Here is a 14,875-nt window from a genome sequence, read left to right as displayed (position 1 = left end):
CATTCTGGCCGGCAAAGTTTATAATCCATTTCTTCAGGACTACTTCAAGTGCGCTTCATACTGGCTTTCCTGAGCTCACTGCACTCGCCTTGTCACAGCTCTGTTGAAGTGTGAACGTAACTAATAGTGAGAAACTCTTAACTACGCTCAGTCTTGTATCCCACCCTTTGGTTGTTGTCGTCGCTAATCAGATGAAGGTAGACTGCTCCACGATTGAGGTTCGTCTCCACTCACGGTGCACATGTTCTGCAAAGACAACCTTTGTTTTCCGTTGCATGCAAGATTACTGTCGGCTCTTCTACAGCATCGACCCATGTAATTTACTGGTGTCAGATTCTTGCCATATCAAACGGTCCCTTCATCACCGTAGTGCTACACAAAGCGTGCTGCGGCAGGCATCTATTCTTCATTACAGAGCTGCAAACGTGGGTGAGCTCCACCTACTCTTCAGCACGGTCAAAACGGTAGGGCTCGTCCGGGATTTGAACCCGGGACCTCCTGCACCCAAAGCAGGAATCATACCCCTAGACCAACGAGCCACCTGCCAGTAGCAATGAAGCTAATCCCAAGCAGTCCAGCTCCGAGGAACACTAACTTCCATGTAAATCAGAAACAAAAGCGCTTTCTGAAGGCAGCGCTCACCACTGATGGGAAGAATATGAAAGGCAATGAATATAGAGTGAATAATTTCATCGCGCTCTGCAGATGAACAGACGGTGGTGTTTCACTTTCGTCATGTGCTTTCTCAGTGTCAAGGGAAGGCATGTGCACTAAACAAAAGAACATCGGGAATCCGAAACACCAACTCATAACGAAAAGATTGCGGAATATACTGCAAGCAAAACTTCCAGAAGACCAATCCTGAAGGCGTCGGTGCCTTAACAATTATTCCGTGCAGCAATGATCATCTAGGAAGAGCCAACTGTACGTGTCGCTCCACCACACAACTTTTTTTGATATTGTTTTACCTAAATTTCCATTACCTCTTCGTTACAAGAATACTGATGGTTTTCACCTGATCTGCTTCGTCCAGCAGCGATAGTAGTAAGTAAATCGACGACAGTTTCATTAAAAGTAGGTCAGACACAGAAATCGGAGTTACGTGTAGCTCATGTTATTACGCTTTCAAATGCAGTTCTCCGGCTGGGAGTAGTGGCGTACTCCTGTAATCCAAGCGTCTGGGAGGCCGTTGTTGTGGAAGAGATCTGGGAACAACTACAGATTCGGCCGTTTCATCAGCTCAGGAACGACCGCGACGCCTTCATCGAGCTCTGCAGATTGACCAGATAGCAGTGCGGAATTTTCGGCTAGTGGTGGCTCGGGGTTAAGAGAAGTCGAGAGCAGTGAGCAAAACTACATCGGGAAACCGAAACAGACGACTCATAACGAAAAGATTGCGGAATGTACTGCAAAAGCAAAACTTCGAGAAGACGAACTCTGAAGCCGTCGGTGCCTTAACAATCATTCCGTGCAGCAACGATAATCTGGCGAGAGCGAGGCGTGGGTGTCGCTCGACCACACAACACATTTTATATAATGTTCTACTTATTCTAAACTTGCGTTTCCAGATCATCAGTAAAATACTGTGTGATTTACACCTGGTTTCCTTCTTCCAAAAGCGATATTAAGAAGTACATCGACTGCAGCGTCATTGACGGTCGTGGGTCCGGGCGCCGGCGCGCCAGCGGTGGCCTGACGGAGCTGCTGGTGCCTTCATGTAGAGCTACCGCTGAGTCCGGGCTCCTCGCCGCTAACGAAGTGATTGCTTTTGGTGACATCATTTGCAATAGCGACTGCGCGAATTGACGGTACCTCGTATGGAAAGAATGAGAAGCTGATGCTGCTGAGGACTCGGCCGCGAGCATTTCCGACGACTTCTTGGGCTCTCATTCGTGATGGCATTCAGACAGGCAAGGGTGCTGTCGATTGTTGCATACGAATGCGAAATACCTGCATTGTGCGTTTCCGCAAAGTGATTTTTACGCCAAAGTTGCGATCGTCCTACAAGTTGTGTCAGATGTGGAGCACAGAGCGTAGCAGTTTCCGTGGTGTAGCGGTTATCACGTCTGCCTAACACGCAGAAGGTCCCCGGTTCGATTCCGGGCGGAAACACTTTTTCGTCGCACTCAACAAGACCCTTGCTACAATCTCTACTGTGACCATTTAAATCAATTTCAAACGGCCCACCACCAGGGCTCAGATGATACATGAAACTCTTTCAGAACCGGCTACTTGGTTTTTGTGCTTACCTGGAGGGCTGGAAATGCGCGGAACAGCCGCCGGCATGACGGTAGTTGCCACACGTTTGCACAAAACGCAAGGGCTCGTCCGGGATTTGAACCCGGGACCTCCTGCACCCGAAGCAGGAATCATACCCCTAGACCAACGAGCCTGTTCGTAGCGTCTAAGCGCTGCACATGACTGACGCCTCCGTTCTTGGTATCACCATGCAGAGCTGCCGCTCACCCAGCGTTTTCCCTGGCTGTTGCGGTTTGATTGTTTTCATCGATGTCTTTTACAATAGCAACTTCTAGAATCGGAGGGAGCTCGTAGGCGATGCCTTTGCTTACGCAGGAAAAATCTGTTGCCACTACGGGTTTCTAGGTAGAACAGCCGCACAGCCGTCGTTTCCGTGGTGTAGCGGTTATCACGTCTGCTTTACACGCAGAAGGTCCCCGGTTCGATCCCGGGCGGAAACACGACTTTTTTTTAAACCCCTTTTCGGATTCCATTTCCGAGATAACGTCACGTCTGCGTATGCATGGATAATAAATGTCGTGTGCTACACGGATATCGCTTCATTTTACTGTCAAATGCTCTTGCTCCCATAGTGTACCGGTATTCAGTAACTCAGAACGCTCGTAGCTCCATTCTGGCCGGCAAAGTTTATAATCCATTTCTTCAGGACTACTTCAAGTGCGCTTCATACTGGCTTTCCTGAGCTCACTGCACTCGCCTTGTCACAGCTCTGTTGAAGTGTGAACGTAACTAATAGTGAGAAACTCTTAACTACGCTCAGTCTTGTATCCCACCCTTTGGTTGTTGTCGTCGCTAATCAGATGAAGGTAGACTGCTCCACGATTGAGGTTCGTCTCCACTCACGGTGCACATGTTCTGCAAAGACAACCTTTGTTTTCCGTTGCATGCAAGATTACTGTCGGCTCTTCTACAGCAATCGACCCATGTAATTTACTGGTGTCAGATTCTTGCCATATCAAACGGTCCCTTCATCACCGTAGTGCTACACAAAGCGTGCTGCGGCAGGCATCTATTCTTCATTACAGAGCTGCAAACGTGGGTGAGCTCCACCTACTCTTCAGCACGGTCAAAACGGTAGGGCTCGTCCGGGATTTGAACCCGGGACCTCCTGCACCCAAAGCAGGAATCATACCCCTAGACCAACGAGCCACCTGCCAGTAGCAATGAAGCTAATCCCAAGCAGTCCAGCTCCGAGGAACACTAACTTCCATGTAAATCAGAAACAAAAGCGCTTTCTGAAGGCAGCGCTCACCACTGATGGGAAGAATATGAAAGGCAATGAATATAGAGTGAATAATTTCATCGCGCTCTGCAGATGAACAGACGGTGGTGTTTCACTTTCGTCATGTGCTTTCTCAGTGTCAAGGGAAGGCAAATGCACTAAACAAAAGAACATCGGGAATCCGAAACACCAACTCATAACGAAAAGATTGCGGAATATACTGCAAGCAAAACTACCAGAAGACCAATCCTGAAGGCGTCGGTGCCTTAACAATTATTCCGTGCAGCAATGATCATCTAGGAAGAGCCAACTGTACGTGTCGCTCCACCACACAACTTTTTTTGATATTGTTTTACCTAAATTTCCATTACCTCTTCGTTACAAGAATACTGATGGTTTTCACCTGATCTGCTTCGTCCAGCAGCGATAGTAGTAAGTAAATCGACGACAGTTTCATTAAAAGTAGGTCAGACACAGAAATCGGAGTTACGTGTAGCTCATGTTATTACGCTTTCAAATGCAGTTCTCCGGCTGGGAGTAGTGGCGTACTCCTGTAATCCAAGCGTCTGGGAGGCCGTTGTTGTGGAAGAGATCTGGGAACAACTACAGATTCGGCCGTTTCATCAGCTCAGGAACGACCGCGACGCCTTCATCGAGCTCTGCAGATTGACCAGATAGCAGTGCGGAATTTTCGGCTAGTGGTGGCTCGGGGTTAAGAGAAGTCGAGAGCAGTGAGCAAAACTACATCGGGAAACCGAAACAGACGACTCATAACGAAAAGATTGCGGAATGTACTGCAAAAGCAAAACTTCGAGAAGACGAACTCTGAAGCCGTCGGTGCCTTAACAATCATTCCGTGCAGCAACGATAATCTGGCGAGAGCGAGGCGTGGGTGTCGCTCGACCACACAACACATTTTATATAATGTTCTACTTATTCTAAACTTGCGTTTCCAGATCATCAGTAAAATACTGTGTGATTTACACCTGGTTTCCTTCTTCCAAAAGCGATATTAAGAAGTACATCGACTGCAGCGTCATTGACGGTCGTGGGTCCGGGCGCCGGCGCGCCAGCGGTGGCCTGACGGAGCTGCTGGTGCCTTCATGTAGAGCTACCGCTGAGTCCGGGCTCCTCGCCGCTAACGAAGTGATTGCTTTTGGTGACATCATTTGCAATAGCGACTGCGCGAATTGACGGTACCTCGTATGGAAAGAATGAGAAGCTGATGCTGCTGAGGACTCGGCCGCGAGCATTTCCGACGACTTCTTGGGCTCTCATTCGTGATGGCATTCAGACAGGCAAGGGTGCTGTCGATTGTTGCATACGAATGCGAAATACCTGCATTGTGCGTTTCCGCAAAGTGATTTTTACGCCAAAGTTGCGATCGTCCTACAAGTTGTGTCAGATGTGGAGCACAGAGCGTAGCAGTTTCCGTGGTGTAGCGGTTATCACGTCTGCCTAACACGCAGAAGGTCCCCGGTTCGATTCCGGGCGGAAACACTTTTTCGTCGCACTCAACAAGACCCTTGCTACAATCTCTACTGTGACCATTTAAATCAATTTCAAACGGCCCACCACCAGGGCTCAGATGATACATGAAACTCTTTCAGAACCGGCTACTTGGTTTTTGTGCTTACCTGGAGGGCTGGAAATGCGCGGAACAGCCGCCGGCATGACGGTAGTTGCCACACGTTTGCACAAAACGCAAGGGCTCGTCCGGGATTTGAACCCGGGACCTCCTGCACCCGAAGCAGGAATCATACCCCTAGACCAACGAGCCTGTTCGTAGCGTCTAAGCGCTGCACATGACTGACGCCTCCGTTCTTGGTATCACCATGCAGAGCTGCCGCTCACCCAGCGTTTTCCCTGGCTGTTGCGGTTTGATTGTTTTCATCGATGTCTTTTACAATAGCAACTTCTAGAATCGGAGGGAGCTCGTAGGCGATGCCTTTGCTTACGCAGGAAAAATCTGTTGCCACTACGGGTTTCTAGGTAGAACAGCCGCACAGCCGTCGTTTCCGTGGTGTAGCGGTTATCACGTCTGCTTTACACGCAGAAGGTCCCCGGTTCGATCCCGGGCGGAAACACGACTTTTTTTTAAACCCCTTTTCGGATTCCATTTCCGAGATAACGTCACGTCTGCGTATGCATGGATAATAAATGTCGTGTGCTACACGGATATCGCTTCATTTTACTGTCAAATGCTCTTGCTCCCATAGTGTACCGGTATTCAGTAACTCAGAACGCTCGTAGCTCCATTCTGGCCGGCAAAGTTTATAATCCATTTCTTCAGGACTACTTCAAGTGCGCTTCATACTGGCTTTCCTGAGCTCACTGCACTCGCCTTGTCACAGCTCTGTTGAAGTGTGAACGTAACTAATAGTGAGAAACTCTTAACTACGCTCAGTCTTGTATCCCACCCTTTGGTTGTTGTCGTCGCTAATCAGATGAAGGTAGACTGCTCCACGATTGAGGTTCGTCTCCACTCACGGTGCACATGTTCTGCAAAGACAACCTTTGTTTTCCGTTGCATGCAAGATTACTGTCGGCTCTTCTACAGCAATCGACCCATGTAATTTACTGGTGTCAGATTCTTGCCATATCAAACGGTCCCTTCATCACCGTAGTGCTACACAAAGCGTGCTGCGGCAGGCATCTATTCTTCATTACAGAGCTGCAAACGTGGGTGAGCTCCACCTACTCTTCAGCACGGTCAAAACGGTAGGGCTCGTCCGGGATTTGAACCCGGGACCTCCTGCACCCAAAGCAGGAATCATACCCCTAGACCAACGAGCCACCTGCCAGTAGCAATGAAGCTAATCCCAAGCAGTCCAGCTCCGAGGAACACTAACTTCCATGTAAATCAGAAACAAAAGCGCTTTCTGAAGGCAGCGCTCACCACTGATGGGAAGAATATGAAAGGCAATGAATATAGAGTGAATAATTTCATCGCGCTCTGCAGATGAACAGACGGTGGTGTTTCACTTTCGTCATGTGCTTTCTCAGTGTCAAGGGAAGGCAAATGCACTAAACAAAAGAACATCGGGAATCCGAAACACCAACTCATAACGAAAAGATTGCGGAATATACTGCAAGCAAAACTACCAGAAGACCAATCCTGAAGGCGTCGGTGCCTTAACAATTATTCCGTGCAGCAATGATCATCTAGGAAGAGCCAACTGTACGTGTCGCTCCACCACACAACTTTTTTTGATATTGTTTTACCTAAATTTCCATTACCTCTTCGTTACAAGAATACTGATGGTTTTCACCTGATCTGCTTCGTCCAGCAGCGATAGTAGTAAGTAAATCGACGACAGTTTCATTAAAAGTAGGTCAGACACAGAAATCGGAGTTACGTGTAGCTCATGTTATTACGCTTTCAAATGCAGTTCTCCGGCTGGGAGTAGTGGCGTACTCCTGTAATCCAAGCGTCTGGGAGGCCGTTGTTGTGGAAGAGATCTGGGAACAACTACAGATTCGGCCGTTTCATCAGCTCAGGAACGACCGCGACGCCTTCATCGAGCTCTGCAGATTGACCAGATAGCAGTGCGGAATTTTCGGCTAGTGGTGGCTCGGGGTTAAGAGAAGTCGAGAGCAGTGAGCAAAACTACATCGGGAAACCGAAACAGACGACTCATAACGAAAAGATTGCGGAATGTACTGCAAAAGCAAAACTTCGAGAAGACGAACTCTGAAGCCGTCGGTGCCTTAACAATCATTCCGTGCAGCAACGATAATCTGGCGAGAGCGAGGCGTGGGTGTCGCTCGACCACACAACACATTTTATATAATGTTCTACTTATTCTAAACTTGCGTTTCCAGATCATCAGTAAAATACTGTGTGATTTACACCTGGTTTCCTTCTTCCAAAAGCGATATTAAGAAGTACATCGACTGCAGCGTCATTGACGGTCGTGGGTCCGGGCGCCGGCGCGCCAGCGGTGGCCTGACGGAGCTGCTGGTGCCTTCATGTAGAGCTACCGCTGAGTCCGGGCTCCTCGCCGCTAACGAAGTGATTGCTTTTGGTGACATCATTTGCAATAGCGACTGCGCGAATTGACGGTACCTCGTATGGAAAGAATGAGAAGCTGATGCTGCTGAGGACTCGGCCGCGAGCATTTCCGACGACTTCTTGGGCTCTCATTCGTGATGGCATTCAGACAGGCAAGGGTGCTGTCGATTGTTGCATACGAATGCGAAATACCTGCATTGTGCGTTTCCGCAAAGTGATTTTTACGCCAAAGTTGCGATCGTCCTACAAGTTGTGTCAGATGTGGAGCACAGAGCGTAGCAGTTTCCGTGGTGTAGCGGTTATCACGTCTGCCTAACACGCAGAAGGTCCCCGGTTCGATTCCGGGCGGAAACACTTTTTCGTCGCACTCAACAAGACCCTTGCTACAATCTCTACTGTGACCATTTAAATCAATTTCAAACGGCCCACCACCAGGGCTCAGATGATACATGAAACTCTTTCAGAACCGGCTACTTGGTTTTTGTGCTTACCTGGAGGGCTGGAAATGCGCGGAACAGCCGCCGGCATGACGGTAGTTGCCACACGTTTGCACAAAACGCAAGGGCTCGTCCGGGATTTGAACCCGGGACCTCCTGCACCCGAAGCAGGAATCATACCCCTAGACCAACGAGCCTGTTCGTAGCGTCTAAGCGCTGCACATGACTGACGCCTCCGTTCTTGGTATCACCATGCAGAGCTGCCGCTCACCCAGCGTTTTCCCTGGCTGTTGCGGTTTGATTGTTTTCATCGATGTCTTTTACAATAGCAACTTCTAGAATCGGAGGGAGCTCGTAGGCGATGCCTTTGCTTACGCAGGAAAAATCTGTTGCCACTACGGGTTTCTAGGTAGAACAGCCGCACAGCCGTCGTTTCCGTGGTGTAGCGGTTATCACGTCTGCTTTACACGCAGAAGGTCCCCGGTTCGATCCCGGGCGGAAACACGACTTTTTTTTAAACCCCTTTTCGGATTCCATTTCCGAGATAACGTCACGTCTGCGTATGCATGGATAATAAATGTCGTGTGCTACACGGATATCGCTTCATTTTACTGTCAAATGCTCTTGCTCCCATAGTGTACCGGTATTCAGTAACTCAGAACGCTCGTAGCTCCATTCTGGCCGGCAAAGTTTATAATCCATTTCTTCAGGACTACTTCAAGTGCGCTTCATACTGGCTTTCCTGAGCTCACTGCACTCGCCTTGTCACAGCTCTGTTGAAGTGTGAACGTAACTAATAGTGAGAAACTCTTAACTACGCTCAGTCTTGTATCCCACCCTTTGGTTGTTGTCGTCGCTAATCAGATGAAGGTAGACTGCTCCACGATTGAGGTTCGTCTCCACTCACGGTGCACATGTTCTGCAAAGACAACCTTTGTTTTCCGTTGCATGCAAGATTACTGTCGGCTCTTCTACAGCAATCGACCCATGTAATTTACTGGTGTCAGATTCTTGCCATATCAAACGGTCCCTTCATCACCGTAGTGCTACACAAAGCGTGCTGCGGCAGGCATCTATTCTTCATTACAGAGCTGCAAACGTGGGTGAGCTCCACCTACTCTTCAGCACGGTCAAAACGGTAGGGCTCGTCCGGGATTTGAACCCGGGACCTCCTGCACCCAAAGCAGGAATCATACCCCTAGACCAACGAGCCACCTGCCAGTAGCAATGAAGCTAATCCCAAGCAGTCCAGCTCCGAGGAACACTAACTTCCATGTAAATCAGAAACAAAAGCGCTTTCTGAAGGCAGCGCTCACCACTGATGGGAAGAATATGAAAGGCAATGAATATAGAGTGAATAATTTCATCGCGCTCTGCAGATGAACAGACGGTGGTGTTTCACTTTCGTCATGTGCTTTCTCAGTGTCAAGGGAAGGCAAATGCACTAAACAAAAGAACATCGGGAATCCGAAACACCAACTCATAACGAAAAGATTGCGGAATATACTGCAAGCAAAACTACCAGAAGACCAATCCTGAAGGCGTCGGTGCCTTAACAATTATTCCGTGCAGCAATGATCATCTAGGAAGAGCCAACTGTACGTGTCGCTCCACCACACAACTTTTTTTGATATTGTTTTACCTAAATTTCCATTACCTCTTCGTTACAAGAATACTGATGGTTTTCACCTGATCTGCTTCGTCCAGCAGCGATAGTAGTAAGTAAATCGACGACAGTTTCATTAAAAGTAGGTCAGACACAGAAATCGGAGTTACGTGTAGCTCATGTTATTACGCTTTCAAATGCAGTTCTCCGGCTGGGAGTAGTGGCGTACTCCTGTAATCCAAGCGTCTGGGAGGCCGTTGTTGTGGAAGAGATCTGGGAACAACTACAGATTCGGCCGTTTCATCAGCTCAGGAACGACCGCGACGCCTTCATCGAGCTCTGCAGATTGACCAGATAGCAGTGCGGAATTTTCGGCTAGTGGTGGCTCGGGGTTAAGAGAAGTCGAGAGCAGTGAGCAAAACTACATCGGGAAACCGAAACAGACGACTCATAACGAAAAGATTGCGGAATGTACTGCAAAAGCAAAACTTCGAGAAGACGAACTCTGAAGCCGTCGGTGCCTTAACAATCATTCCGTGCAGCAACGATAATCTGGCGAGAGCGAGGCGTGGGTGTCGCTCGACCACACAACACATTTTATATAATGTTCTACTTATTCTAAACTTGCGTTTCCAGATCATCAGTAAAATACTGTGTGATTTACACCTGGTTTCCTTCTTCCAAAAGCGATATTAAGAAGTACATCGACTGCAGCGTCATTGACGGTCGTGGGTCCGGGCGCCGGCGCGCCAGCGGTGGCCTGACGGAGCTGCTGGTGCCTTCATGTAGAGCTACCGCTGAGTCCGGGCTCCTCGCCGCTAACGAAGTGATTGCTTTTGGTGACATCATTTGCAATAGCGACTGCGCGAATTGACGGTACCTCGTATGGAAAGAATGAGAAGCTGATGCTGCTGAGGACTCGGCCGCGAGCATTTCCGACGACTTCTTGGGCTCTCATTCGTGATGGCATTCAGACAGGCAAGGGTGCTGTCGATTGTTGCATACGAATGCGAAATACCTGCATTGTGCGTTTCCGCAAAGTGATTTTTACGCCAAAGTTGCGATCGTCCTACAAGTTGTGTCAGATGTGGAGCACAGAGCGTAGCAGTTTCCGTGGTGTAGCGGTTATCACGTCTGCCTAACACGCAGAAGGTCCCCGGTTCGATTCCGGGCGGAAACACTTTTTCGTCGCACTCAACAAGACCCTTGCTACAATCTCTACTGTGACCATTTAAATCAATTTCAAACGGCCCACCACCAGGGCTCAGATGATACATGAAACTCTTTCAGAACCGGCTACTTGGTTTTTGTGCTTACCTGGAGGGCTGGAAATGCGCGGAACAGCCGCCGGCATGACGGTAGTTGCCACACGTTTGCACAAAACGCAAGGGCTCGTCCGGGATTTGAACCCGGGACCTCCTGCACCCGAAGCAGGAATCATACCCCTAGACCAACGAGCCTGTTCGTAGCGTCTAAGCGCTGCACATGACTGACGCCTCCGTTCTTGGTATCACCATGCAGAGCTGCCGCTCACCCAGCGTTTTCCCTGGCTGTTGCGGTTTGATTGTTTTCATCGATGTCTTTTACAATAGCAACTTCTAGAATCGGAGGGAGCTCGTAGGCGATGCCTTTGCTTACGCAGGAAAAATCTGTTGCCACTACGGGTTTCTAGGTAGAACAGCCGCACAGCCGTCGTTTCCGTGGTGTAGCGGTTATCACGTCTGCTTTACACGCAGAAGGTCCCCGGTTCGATCCCGGGCGGAAACACGACTTTTTTTTAAACCCCTTTTCGGATTCCATTTCCGAGATAACGTCACGTCTGCGTATGCATGGATAATAAATGTCGTGTGCTACACGGATATCGCTTCATTTTACTGTCAAATGCTCTTGCTCCCATAGTGTACCGGTATTCAGTAACTCAGAACGCTCGTAGCTCCATTCTGGCCGGCAAAGTTTATAATCCATTTCTTCAGGACTACTTCAAGTGCGCTTCATACTGGCTTTCCTGAGCTCACTGCACTCGCCTTGTCACAGCTCTGTTGAAGTGTGAACGTAACTAATAGTGAGAAACTCTTAACTACGCTCAGTCTTGTATCCCACCCTTTGGTTGTTGTCGTCGCTAATCAGATGAAGGTAGACTGCTCCACGATTGAGGTTCGTCTCCACTCACGGTGCACATGTTCTGCAAAGACAACCTTTGTTTTCCGTTGCATGCAAGATTACTGTCGGCTCTTCTACAGCAATCGACCCATGTAATTTACTGGTGTCAGATTCTTGCCATATCAAACGGTCCCTTCATCACCGTAGTGCTACACAAAGCGTGCTGCGGCAGGCATCTATTCTTCATTACAGAGCTGCAAACGTGGGTGAGCTCCACCTACTCTTCAGCACGGTCAAAACGGTAGGGCTCGTCCGGGATTTGAACCCGGGACCTCCTGCACCCAAAGCAGGAATCATACCCCTAGACCAACGAGCCACCTGCCAGTAGCAATGAAGCTAATCCCAAGCAGTCCAGCTCCGAGGAACACTAACTTCCATGTAAATCAGAAACAAAAGCGCTTTCTGAAGGCAGCGCTCACCACTGATGGGAAGAATATGAAAGGCAATGAATATAGAGTGAATAATTTCATCGCGCTCTGCAGATGAACAGACGGTGGTGTTTCACTTTCGTCATGTGCTTTCTCAGTGTCAAGGGAAGGCAAATGCACTAAACAAAAGAACATCGGGAATCCGAAACACCAACTCATAACGAAAAGATTGCGGAATATACTGCAAGCAAAACTACCAGAAGACCAATCCTGAAGGCGTCGGTGCCTTAACAATTATTCCGTGCAGCAATGATCATCTAGGAAGAGCCAACTGTACGTGTCGCTCCACCACACAACTTTTTTTGATATTGTTTTACCTAAATTTCCATTACCTCTTCGTTACAAGAATACTGATGGTTTTCACCTGATCTGCTTCGTCCAGCAGCGATAGTAGTAAGTAAATCGACGACAGTTTCATTAAAAGTAGGTCAGACACAGAAATCGGAGTTACGTGTAGCTCATGTTATTACGCTTTCAAATGCAGTTCTCCGGCTGGAAGTAGTGGCGTACTCCTGTAATCCAAGCGTCTGGGAGGCCGTTGTTGTGGAAGAGATCTGGGAACAACTACAGATTCGGCCGTTTCATCAGCTCAGGAACGACCGCGACGCCTTCATCGAGCTCTGCAGATTGACCAGATAGCAGTGCGGAATTTTCGGCTAGTGGTGGCTCGGGGTTAAGAGAAGTCGAGAGCAGTGAGCAAAACTACATCGGGAAACCGAAACAGACGACTCATAACGAAAAGATTGCGGAATGTACTGCAAAAGCAAAACTTCGAGAAGACGAACTCTGAAGCCGTCGGTGCCTTAACAATCATTCCGTGCAGCAACGATAATCTGGCGAGAGCGAGGCGTGGGTGTCGCTCGACCACACAACACATTTTATATAATGTTCTACTTATTCTAAACTTGCGTTTCCAGATCATCAGTAAAATACTGTGTGATTTACACCTGGTTTCCTTCTTCCAAAAGCGATATTAAGAAGTACATCGACTGCAGCGTCATTGACGGTCGTGGGTCCGGGCGCCGGCGCGCCAGCGGTGGCCTGACGGAGCTGCTGGTGCCTTCATGTAGAACTACCGCTGAGTCCGGGCTCCTCGCCGCTAACGAAGTGATTGCTTTTGGTGACATCATTTGCAATAGCGACTGCGCGAATTGACGGTACCTCGTATGGAAAGAATGAGAAGCTGATGCTGCTGAGGACTCGGCCGCGAGCATTTCCGACGACTTCTTGGGCTCTCATTCGTGATGGCATTCAGACAGGCAAGGGTGCTGTCGATTGTTGCATACGAATGCGAAATACCTGCATTGTGCGTTTCCGCAAAGTGATTTTTACGCCAAAGTTGCGATCGTCCTACAAGTTGTGTCAGATGTGGAGCACAGAGCGTAGCAGTTTCCGTGGTGTAGCGGTTATCACGTCTGCCTAACACGCAGAAGGTCCCCGGTTCGATTCCGGGCGGAAACACTTTTTCGTCGCACTCAACAAGACCCTTGCTACAATCTCTACTGTGACCATTTAAATCAATTTCAAACGGCCCACCACCAGGGCTACTTGGTTTTTGTGCTTACCTGGAGGGCTGGAAATGCGCGGAACAGCCGCCGGCATGACGGTAGTTGCCACACGTTTGCACAAAACGCAAGGGCTCGTCCGGGATTTGAACCCGGGACCTCCTGCACCCGAAGCAGGAATCATACCCCTAGACCAACGAGCCTGTTCGTAGCGTCTAAGCGCTGCACATGACTGACGCCTCCGTTCTTGGTATCACCATGCAGAGCTGCCGCTCACCCAGCGTTTTCCCTGGCTGTTGCGGTTTGATTGTTTTCATCGATGTCTTTTACAATAGCAACTTCTAGAATCGGAGGGAGCTCGTAGGCGATGCCTTTGCTTACGCAGGAAAAATCTGTTGCCACTACGGGTTTCTAGGTAGAACAGCCGCACAGCCGTCGTTTCCGTGGTGTAGCGGTTATCACGTCTGCTTTACACGCAGAAGGTCCCCGGTTCGATCCCGGGCGGAAACACGACTTTTTTTTAAACCCCTTTTCGGATTCCATTTCCGAGATAACGTCACGTCTGCGTATGCATGGATAATAAATGTCGTGTGCTACACGGATATCGCTTCATTTTACTGTCAAATGCTCTTGCTCCCATAGTGTACCGGTATTCAGTAACTCAGAACGCTCGTAGCTCCATTCTGGCCGGCAAAGTTTATAATCCATTTCTTCAGGACTACTTCAAGTGCGCTTCATACTGGCTTTCCTGAGCTCACTGCACTCGCCTTGTCACAGCTCTGTTGAAGTGTGAACGTAACTAATAGTGAGAAACTCTTAACTACGCTCAGTCTTGTATCCCACCCTTTGGTTGTTGTCGTCGCTAATCAGATGAAGGTAGACTGCTCCACGATTGAGGTTCGTCTCCACTCACGGTGCACATGTTCTGCAAAGACAACCTTTGTTTTCCGTTGCATGCAAGATTACTGTCGGCTCTTCTACAGCAATCGACCCATGTAATTTACTGGTGTCAGATTCTTGCCATATCAAACGGTCCCTTCATCACCGTAGTGCTACACAAAGCGTGCTGCGGCAGGCATCTATTCTTCATTACAGAGCTGCAAACGTGGGTGAGCTCCACCTACTCTTCAGCACGGTCAAAACGGTGGGCTCGTCCGGGATTTGAACCCGGGACCTCCTGCACCCAAAGCAGGAATCATACCCCTAGACCAACGAGCCACCTGCCAGTAGCAATGAAGCTAAT

The 14,875-nt window shown here is 49.0% G+C and overlaps 21 non-coding genes across 21 annotated transcripts; 10 read left to right on the top strand and 11 right to left on the bottom strand.

Annotated features, from left to right (window-relative positions):
• Positions 1-467: 467 nt before the first annotated feature.
• Trnap-ugg (transfer RNA proline (anticodon UGG)) lies at positions 468-539 on the bottom strand. The gene has a single exon. It is a non-coding gene; the product is annotated as a tRNA-Pro (tRNA).
• A 1,500-nt stretch (positions 540-2,039) lies between these two features.
• Trnav-aac (transfer RNA valine (anticodon AAC)) lies at positions 2,040-2,112 on the top strand. The gene has a single exon. It is a non-coding gene; the product is annotated as a tRNA-Val (tRNA).
• Positions 2,113-2,320: 208 nt separating this feature from the next.
• Trnap-cgg (transfer RNA proline (anticodon CGG)) lies at positions 2,321-2,392 on the bottom strand. The gene has a single exon. It is a non-coding gene; the product is annotated as a tRNA-Pro (tRNA).
• A 234-nt stretch (positions 2,393-2,626) lies between these two features.
• Trnav-uac (transfer RNA valine (anticodon UAC)) lies at positions 2,627-2,699 on the top strand. The gene has a single exon. It is a non-coding gene; the product is annotated as a tRNA-Val (tRNA).
• A 637-nt stretch (positions 2,700-3,336) lies between these two features.
• Trnap-ugg (transfer RNA proline (anticodon UGG)) lies at positions 3,337-3,408 on the bottom strand. The gene has a single exon. It is a non-coding gene; the product is annotated as a tRNA-Pro (tRNA).
• A 1,500-nt stretch (positions 3,409-4,908) lies between these two features.
• Positions 4,909-4,981, top strand: Trnav-aac (transfer RNA valine (anticodon AAC)). The gene has a single exon. It is a non-coding gene; the product is annotated as a tRNA-Val (tRNA).
• Positions 4,982-5,189: 208 nt separating this feature from the next.
• Trnap-cgg (transfer RNA proline (anticodon CGG)) lies at positions 5,190-5,261 on the bottom strand. Its single transcript has one exon. It is a non-coding gene; the product is annotated as a tRNA-Pro (tRNA).
• Positions 5,262-5,495: 234 nt separating this feature from the next.
• Positions 5,496-5,568, top strand: Trnav-uac (transfer RNA valine (anticodon UAC)). The gene has a single exon. It is a non-coding gene; the product is annotated as a tRNA-Val (tRNA).
• A 637-nt stretch (positions 5,569-6,205) lies between these two features.
• Trnap-ugg (transfer RNA proline (anticodon UGG)) lies at positions 6,206-6,277 on the bottom strand. The gene has a single exon. It is a non-coding gene; the product is annotated as a tRNA-Pro (tRNA).
• A 1,500-nt stretch (positions 6,278-7,777) lies between these two features.
• Positions 7,778-7,850, top strand: Trnav-aac (transfer RNA valine (anticodon AAC)). Its single transcript has one exon. It is a non-coding gene; the product is annotated as a tRNA-Val (tRNA).
• Positions 7,851-8,058: 208 nt separating this feature from the next.
• Positions 8,059-8,130, bottom strand: Trnap-cgg (transfer RNA proline (anticodon CGG)). The gene has a single exon. It is a non-coding gene; the product is annotated as a tRNA-Pro (tRNA).
• Positions 8,131-8,364: 234 nt separating this feature from the next.
• Positions 8,365-8,437, top strand: Trnav-uac (transfer RNA valine (anticodon UAC)). Its single transcript has one exon. It is a non-coding gene; the product is annotated as a tRNA-Val (tRNA).
• Positions 8,438-9,074: 637 nt separating this feature from the next.
• On the bottom strand, positions 9,075-9,146 carry Trnap-ugg (transfer RNA proline (anticodon UGG)). The gene has a single exon. It is a non-coding gene; the product is annotated as a tRNA-Pro (tRNA).
• Positions 9,147-10,646: 1,500 nt separating this feature from the next.
• Trnav-aac (transfer RNA valine (anticodon AAC)) lies at positions 10,647-10,719 on the top strand. Its single transcript has one exon. It is a non-coding gene; the product is annotated as a tRNA-Val (tRNA).
• A 208-nt stretch (positions 10,720-10,927) lies between these two features.
• Positions 10,928-10,999, bottom strand: Trnap-cgg (transfer RNA proline (anticodon CGG)). The gene has a single exon. It is a non-coding gene; the product is annotated as a tRNA-Pro (tRNA).
• Positions 11,000-11,233: 234 nt separating this feature from the next.
• Positions 11,234-11,306, top strand: Trnav-uac (transfer RNA valine (anticodon UAC)). The gene has a single exon. It is a non-coding gene; the product is annotated as a tRNA-Val (tRNA).
• A 637-nt stretch (positions 11,307-11,943) lies between these two features.
• On the bottom strand, positions 11,944-12,015 carry Trnap-ugg (transfer RNA proline (anticodon UGG)). The gene has a single exon. It is a non-coding gene; the product is annotated as a tRNA-Pro (tRNA).
• A 1,500-nt stretch (positions 12,016-13,515) lies between these two features.
• Trnav-aac (transfer RNA valine (anticodon AAC)) lies at positions 13,516-13,588 on the top strand. Its single transcript has one exon. It is a non-coding gene; the product is annotated as a tRNA-Val (tRNA).
• Positions 13,589-13,763: 175 nt separating this feature from the next.
• On the bottom strand, positions 13,764-13,835 carry Trnap-cgg (transfer RNA proline (anticodon CGG)). The gene has a single exon. It is a non-coding gene; the product is annotated as a tRNA-Pro (tRNA).
• Positions 13,836-14,069: 234 nt separating this feature from the next.
• On the top strand, positions 14,070-14,142 carry Trnav-uac (transfer RNA valine (anticodon UAC)). Its single transcript has one exon. It is a non-coding gene; the product is annotated as a tRNA-Val (tRNA).
• Positions 14,143-14,778: 636 nt separating this feature from the next.
• Trnap-ugg (transfer RNA proline (anticodon UGG)) lies at positions 14,779-14,850 on the bottom strand. Its single transcript has one exon. It is a non-coding gene; the product is annotated as a tRNA-Pro (tRNA).
• Between the last annotated feature and the right edge of the window lie 25 nt (positions 14,851-14,875).

This window comes from Schistocerca cancellata, unplaced genomic scaffold (assembly GCF_023864275.1).
Source record: "Schistocerca cancellata isolate TAMUIC-IGC-003103 unplaced genomic scaffold, iqSchCanc2.1 HiC_scaffold_634, whole genome shotgun sequence".
Classification (NCBI taxonomy): Eukaryota; Metazoa; Arthropoda; class Insecta; order Orthoptera; family Acrididae; genus Schistocerca; species Schistocerca cancellata.
This window is presented reverse-complemented; position numbering and strand designations above follow the sequence as displayed.